Here is an 8,635-nt window from a genome sequence, read left to right as displayed (position 1 = left end):
GGTTTGGATGCAAATCAAGATGAAGGAGAGGTGAAGAAGCCGAGGAAAAACGGTTCCCGATGGACAACTAAATGGGAGAAGTGGCATGCAGGCAGTTGATTAGACGGCTAGGTAGACTAAACGAAAAGGCTATGCGGGTAGACTGAGGAGTCATACCTATTCGTGTACGTGCCCATCCTTCTATCGCTACATGTGCCACTGGCTAGTTGAGGTCGCTCTTTCGAATCACCGTGGCGAGACATTTTATGATTCCTTTTTATTTCTGCACCTTTCCTGATAGGTGGGACCTATGCAAACAGATAACAAAATGTGTCGTAGCTGGTTCAGATGGATATTGGCGCATGTGTGGGAGACACAACATTCTCTGGTTAAGGAATACACGATTATGCTCAAAAACGAAAAGGTCCATCTTTGTGCTTCCGCATGCACGAGAATTTGCTTCGGCTTGCAATATGGATGATACCTGGAGGATGAAGTGAATGCAGAGGCATGCTAGCACGGGAGACCTATTTCCGCTATACAGTACTGCAGTACTCATGTTCCTACTACTAGTACTAGTGGTACAACTGTGGTACACTTGATGGTCAAAATACTATTCATCCGGTCCTCACAGTGAAGTGACAACACCCTGCGCCTGACACTACTACAGGTGGCGTGTTCGGGTTACCAAAGTCAGCCTCACCTTGTGCACTGTGCATTCTGTCACCCCCATTGTATAGCACATTAGCATGCCTCGCCTCGTGTCCCTCTCCCCTAGCTGAAGGAAATATGCCCTAGAGGCAATAATAAAGTTATTATTTATTTCCTCATATCATGATAAATGTTTATTATTCATGCTAGAATTGTATTAACGGGAAACATGATACATGTGTGAATACATAGACAAACTTAATGTCACTAGTATGCCTCTACTTGACTAGCTCATTAATCAAATATGGTTATGTTCCCTAACCATAGACATGTGTTGTCATTTGATTAACGGGATCACATCATTAGGAGAATGATGTGATTGACTTGACCCATTCCGTTAGCTTAGCACTTGATCGCTTAGTATGTTGCGATTGCTTTCTTCATGACTTATACAAGTTCCTATAACTATGAGATTATGCAACTCCCATTTACCAGAGGAACACTTTGTGTGCTACCAAACATCACAACGTAACTAGGTGATTATAAAGGAGCTCTATAGGTGTCTCCAAAGGTACATGTTGAGTTGGCGTATTTCGAGATTAGGTTTTGTTACTCCGATTTTCGGAGAGGTATCTCTGGGCCCTCTTGGTAATGCACATCAATATAAGCCTTGCAAGCAATGTAGCTAATGAGTTAGTTACGGAATGATGCATTACGTAACGAGTAAAGAGACTTGCCGGTAATGAGATTGAACTAGGTATTGGATACCGACGATCGAATCTCGGGCAAGTAACATACCGATGACAAAGGGAACAACGTATGTTGTTATGCGGTTTGACCGATAAAGATATTCATAGAATATGTAGGAGCCAATATGAGCATCCAGGTTCCGCTATTGGTTATTGACCCGAAATGGTTCTCGGTCATGTCTACATAGTTCTCGAACCCGTAGGGTCCGCATGCTTAAGGTTTCGATGACAGTTATATTATGAGTTTATGAGTTTTGATGTACCGAAGTTTGTTCGAAGTACCGGATGTGATTATGGACATGACAAGGAGTCTCGAGATGGTCGAGACAAGAAGATTGATATATTGGAAGCCTATACTTGGATGTCGGAAGTGTTCCGGGTGAAATCGGGATTTTACCGGAGTACTGGGAGGTTACTGGAACCCCTCGGGGGCTTATTGGGCCTACATGGGCCTTAGTGGAGAAGAGGAGAGGAGGCAAGGGCAGGGCCGCGTCCCTCCCCCCTAGTCCGAATAGGACAAGGAGATGGGGGCGGCGCCCCCCTTTCCTTCCTCTCTCCCTCCTCCTTCCCCCCTTCTCCTAGTCCAACAAGGAAAGGAGGGAGTCCTACTCCCGGTGGGAGTAGGACTCCCCTTGGCGTGCCCCTCCTTGACCGGCCGCCCCCCTTGGCTCCTTTATATACGGGGGCGGGGGCACCTCTAGACACAACAATTGATCTCTTGATCTCTTAGCCGTGTGCGGTGTCCCCCTCCACCATAGTCCTCGATAATATTGTAGCGGTGCTTAGGCGAAGCCCTGCGACGGTACAACATCAAGATCGTCACCACGCCGTCATGCTGACGGAACTCTTCCCCGACATTCTGCCGGATCGGAGTACGAGGATCGTCATCGAGCTGAACGTGTGCTAGAACTCGGAGGTGTCGTAGTTTCGGTGCTTGATCGGTCGGGCCATGAAGACGTACGACTACATCAACCACGTTGTTCTAACGCTTCCGTTTTCGGTCTATGAGGGTATGTGGACAACACTCTCCCCTCTCGTTGCTATGCATCACCATGATCTTGCGTGTGCGTAGGATTTTTTTTGAAATTACTACGTTCCCCAACGGTGGCATCCGAGCCAGGTTTTATGCATATATGTTATATGCACGAGTAGAACACAAGTGAGTTGTGGGCGATACAAGTCATACTACTTACTAGCATGTCATACTTTGGTTCGGCGGTATTGTTGGATGAAGCGGCCCGGACCGACATTACGCGTACGCTTACGCGAGAGTGGTTCTACCGACGTGCTTTGCACACATGTGGCTGGCGGGTGTCTGTTTCTCCAAGTTTGGTTGAACCAAGTGTGGCTACGCCCGGTCCTTGCGAAGGTTAAAACAACACTAACTTGATGAACTATCGTTGTGGTTTTGATGCGTAGGTAAGAACGGTTCTTGCTCAGCCCGTAGCAGCCAAGTAAAATTTGCAACAACAAAGTAGAGGACGTCTAACTTGTTTTTGCAGGGCATATTCTGATGTGATATGGTCAAGACGTGATGCTATATTTTATTGTATGAGATGATCACATTTTGTAACCAAAGTTATCGGCAACTGGCAGGAGCCATATGGTTGTCGCTTTATTGTATGAAATGCAAACGCCCTGTAATTGCTTTACTTTATCACTAAGCGGTAGTGATAGTCGTAGAAGCAATAGATGGTGTAAATGACAACGATGCTACGATGGAGATCAAGGTGTCGCGCCGGTGATGATGGTGATCACGATGGTGCTTTGGAGATGGAGATCACAAGCACAAGATGATGATGGCCATATCATATCACTTATATTGATTGCATGTGATGTTTATCCTTTATGCATCTTATCTTGCTTTGATTGACGGTAGCATTTTAAGATGATCTCTCACTAATTATCAAGAAGTGTTCTCCCTGAGTATGCACCGTTGCGAAAGTTCTTCATGCTGAGACACCACATGATGATCGGGTGTGATAGGCTCTACGTTCAAATACAACGGGTGCAAAACAGTTGCACACGCGGAATACTCAGGTTAAACTTAACGAGCCTAGCATATTCAGATATGGCCTCAGAACACGGAGACCGAAAGGTCGAATGTGAATCATATAGTAGATATGATCAACATAGTGATGTTCACCATTGAAACTACTCCATCTCACGTGATGATCAGACATGATTTAGTTGATTTGGATCACGTAATCACTTAGATGACTAGAGAGATGTCTGTCTAAGTGGGAGTTCTTAAGTAATATGATTAATTGAACTTAAATTTATCATGAACTTAGTACCTGATAGTATTTTGCTTGTCTATGTTTGTTGTAGATAGATGGCTTGTGCTGTTGTTCCGTTGAATTTTGATGCGTTCCTTGAGAAAGCTAAGTTGAAAGATGATGGTAGCAATTACATGGACTGGGTCCGTAACTTGAGCTTTATCCTCATTGCTGCACAGAAGAATTACATCCTGGAAGCACGCTGGGTGCCAGGCCTGCTGCAGATGCAGCTGACGATGTTAAGAACGTCTGGCAGAGCAAAGCTGATGACTACTCGATAGTTCGGTGTGCCATGCTTTACGGCTTGGAACCGGGTCTTCAACGATGTTTTGAATGTCATGGAGCATATGAGATGTTCCAGGAGTTGAAGTTAATATTTCAAGCAAATGCCCGGATTGAGAGATATGAAGTCTCCAATAAGTTCTATAGCTGTAAGATGGAGGAGAATAGTTCTGTCAGTGAACATATACTCAAAATGTCTGGGTATAATAATCACTTGATTCTACTGGGAGTTAATCTTCCTGATGATAGTGTCATTGACAGAATTCTTCAATCACTGCCAGCAAGCTACAAGAGCTTCGTGATGAACTATAATATGCAACGGATGGACAAGACTATTCCCAAGCTCTTCACAATGCTAAAGGCTGTGGAGGTAGAAATCAAGAAGGAGCATCAAGTGTTGATGGTCAATAAGACCACCAGTTTCAAGAAAAAGGGTAAAGGGAAGAAGAAGGGGAACTTCATGAAGAACAACAAGCAAGTTGCTGCTCAAGATAAGAAACCCAAATCTGGACCTAAGCCTGAGATTGAGTGCTTCTACTGCAAGCAGACTGGACACTGGAAGCGGAACTGCCCCAAGTATTTGGCGGATAAGAAGGATGGCAAGGTGAACAAAGGTATATGTGATATACATGTTATTGATGTGTACCTTACTAATGCTCGCAGTAGCACCTGGGTATTTGATACTGGTTCTGTTGCTAATATTTACAACTCGAAACAGGGACTACGGATTAAGCAAAGATTGGCTAAGGATGAGGTGACAATGCGCGTGGGAAATGGTTCCAAAGTCGATGTGATCGCGGTCGGCACGCTACCTCTACATTTACCATCGGGATTAGTTTTAGACCTGAATAATTGTTATTTGGTGCCAGTGTTGAGCATGAACATTATATCTGGATCTTGTTTGAAGCAAGACAGTTATTCATTTAAATCAGAGAATAATGGTTGTTCTATTTATATGAGTAATATCTTTTATGGTCATGCACCCTTGAAGAGTGATCTATTTTTATTAAATCTCGATAGTAGTGATACACATATTCATAATGTTGAAGCCAAAAGATGCAGAGTTGATAATGATAGTGCAACTTATTTGTGGCATTGCCGTTTGGGTCATATTGGTGTAAAGTGCATGAAGAAACTCCATACTGATGGACTTCTGGAATCAGTTGATTATGAATCACTTGGTACTTGCGAACCATGCCTCATGGGTAAGATGACTAAAACGCCGTTCTCCGGAACTATGGAGCGAGCAACTGATTTGTTGGAAATCATACATACTGATGTATGTGGTCCAACGAATATTGAGGCTCGCGGCGGGTATCGTTATTTTCTCACCTTCATAGATGATTTGAGCAGATATGGGTATATCTACTTGATGAAACACAAGTATAAAACATTTGAAAATTTCAAAGAATTTCAGAGTGAAGTGGAAAATCATCGTAACAAGAAAATAAAATTTCTATGATCTGATCGTGGAGGAGAATATTTGAGTTACAAGTTTGGTTTACATTTGAAGAAATGCGGAATAGTTTCGCAACTCACGCCACCCGGAACACCACAACGAAATGGTGTGTCCGAACGTCGTAATCGTACTTTACTAGATATGGTGCGATCTATGATGTCTCTTACTGATTTACCGCTATCGTTTTGGGGCTATGCTTTAGAGACGGCCGCATTCACGTTAAATAGGGCACCATCAAAATCCGTTGGGATGACGCCTTATGAACTGTGGTTTGGCAAGAAACCAAAGTTGTCGTTTCTTAAAGTTTGGGGTTGCGATGCTTATGTGAAGAAACTTCAACCAGATAAGCTCGAACCCAAATCGGAGAAATGTATCTTCATAGGATACACAAAAGAGACTATTGGGTACACCGTCTATCACAGATCTGAGGGCAAGATTTTTGTTCTAAATTCAGAACCTTTCTAGAGAAGGAGTTTCTCTCGAAAGAAGTGAGTGGGAGGAAAGTAGAACTTGATGAGGTAACTGTACCTGCTCCTTTATTGGAAAGTAGTTCATCACAAGAACCGGTTCCTGTGACAACTACACCAATCAGTGAGGAAGCTAATGATAATGATCATGAAACTTCAGATCAAGTTACTGCCGAACCTCGTAGGTCAACCAAAGTGAGATCCACACCAGAGTGGTACGGTAATCCTATTCTGGAAGTCATGTTACTTAACCATGGGGAACCTACGAACTATGAGGAAGCGATGATGAGCCCAAATTCCACAAAATGGCTTGAGGCCATGAAATCTGAGATGGGATCCATGTATGAGAACAAAGTATGGAGTTTGGTTGACTTGCCCGATGATCGGCAAGCCATCGAGAATAAATAGATCTTCAAGAAGAAGACTGACGCTGATGGTAATGTAACTGTCTACAAAGCTCGACTTGTTGCGAAAGGTTTTTGATAAGTTCAAGGGGTTGACTACGATGAGACTTTCTCACCCGTAGCGATGCTTAAGTCTGTCCGAATCATGTTAGCAATTGCCGCATTTTATGATTATGAAATATGGCAAATGAATGTCAAAACTACATTCCTGAATGAATTTCTGGAAGAAGAGTTGTATATGATGTAACCGGAAGGTTTTGTTGATCCAAAAGATGCTAAAAAAGTGTGCAAGCTCTAGCGATCCATTTATGGACTGGTGCAAGCCTCTCGGAGTTGGAATAAATGCTTTGATAGTGTGATCAAAGCATATGGTTTTATACAGACTTTTGGAGAAGCCTGTATTTACAAGAAAGTGAGTGGGAGCTCTGTAGCATTTCTGATATTATATGTAGATGACATATTATTAATTAGAAATGATATAGAATTTCTGGATAGCATAAAGGGATACTTGAATAAAAGTTTTTCGATGGAAGACCTCGGTGAAGATGCTTACATATTGGGCATCAAGATCTATAGAGATAGATCAAGACGCTTAATTGGATTTTCACAAAGCACATACCTTGATAAAGTTTTGAAAAAGTTCAAAATGGATCAGGCAAAGAAAGGGTTCTTTCCTGTATTACATGGTGTGAAGTTGAGTCAGACTCAATGCCCGACCACAGCAGAAGATAGAGAGAAAATGAAAGATGTTCCCTATGCTTCAGCCATAGGCTCTATCATGTATGCAATGCTGTGTACCAGACCTGATGTATGCTTAGCAATAAGTTTGGCAAGGAGGTACCAAAGTAATCCAAGAGTGGATCACTGGACAGTGGTCAAGAATATCCTGAAATACCTGAAAAGGACTAAGGATATGTTTGTCGTTTATGGAGGTGACAAAGAGCTAGTCGTAAATGGTTACGTCGATGCAAGCTTTGACACTGATCTGGGCGAATCTAAATCACAAACCGGATACGTGCTTATATTGAACGGAGGAGCTGTGAGTTGGTGCAGTTCTAAACAAAGCGTCATGGCGGGATCTACATGCTAAGCGGAGTACATAGCTGCTTCGGAAGCAGCAAATGAAGGAGTCTGGATGAAAGAGTTCATTTCCGATCTAGGTGTCATACCTAGTGCATCGGGACCAATGAAGATCTTCTGTGACAATACTGGTGCAATTGCCTTGGCAAAGGAATCCAGATTTCACAAGAGGACCAAGCACATCAAGAGACGCTTCAATTCCATCCAGGACCAAGTCCAGGTGGGAGACATAGAGATTTGCAAGATACATACAGATCTGAATGTTGCAGACCCGTTGACTAAGCCTCTTCCATGAGCAAAACATGATCAACACCAAGACTCCATGGGTGTTAGAATCATTACTTTGTAATCTAGATTATTGACTCTAGTGCAAGTGGGAGACTGAAGGAAATATGCCATAGAGGCAATAATAAAGTTATTATTTATTTCCTCATATCATGATAAATGTTTATTATTCATGCTAGAATTGTATTAACCGGAAACATGATACATGTGTGAATACATAGACAAACTTAATGTCACTAGTATGCCTCTACTTGACTAGCCCATTACTCAAAGATGGTTATGTTTCCTAACCATAGACATGTGTTGTCATTTGATTAACAGGATCACATCATTAGGAGAATGATGTGATTGACTTGACCCATTCCGTTAGCTTAGCACTTGATCGTTTAGTATGTTGCTATTGCTTTCTTCATGACTTATACAAGTTCCCATAACTATGAGATTATGCAACTCCCATTTACCGGAGGAACACTTTGTGTGCTACCAAACGTCACAACGCAACTGGGTGATTATAAAGGAGCTCTATAGGTGTCTCCAAAGGTACATGTTGAGTTGGCATATTTCGAGATTAGGTTTTGTCACTCCGATTGTCGGAGAGGTATCTCTGGGCCCTCTCGGTAATGCACATCAATATAATCCTTGCAAGCAATGTAGCTAATGAGTTAGTTACGGAATGATGCATTACATAACGAGTAAAGAGACTTGCCGGTAACGAGATTGAACTAGGTATTGGATACCGACGATCGAATCTCGGGCAAGTAACATACCGATGACAAAGGGAACAACGTATGTTGTTATGCGGTTTGACCAATAAAGATCTTCGTAGAATATGTAGGAGCCAATATGAGCATCCAGGTTCCGCTATTGGTTATTGACCCGAAATGGTTCTCGGTCATGTCTACATAGTTCTCGAACCCGTAGGGTCCGCATGCTTAAGGTTCCGATGACAGTTATATTATGAGTTTATGAGTTTTGATGTACCGAAGTTTGTTCGGAGTAC

Source organism: Triticum dicoccoides, chromosome 2B, assembly GCF_002162155.2.
Source record: "Triticum dicoccoides isolate Atlit2015 ecotype Zavitan chromosome 2B, WEW_v2.0, whole genome shotgun sequence".
Classification (NCBI taxonomy): Eukaryota; Viridiplantae; Streptophyta; class Magnoliopsida; order Poales; family Poaceae; genus Triticum; species Triticum dicoccoides.
The sequence above is the reverse complement of the archived record's forward strand: the minus strand, read 5'-3'. Positions refer to the sequence as shown.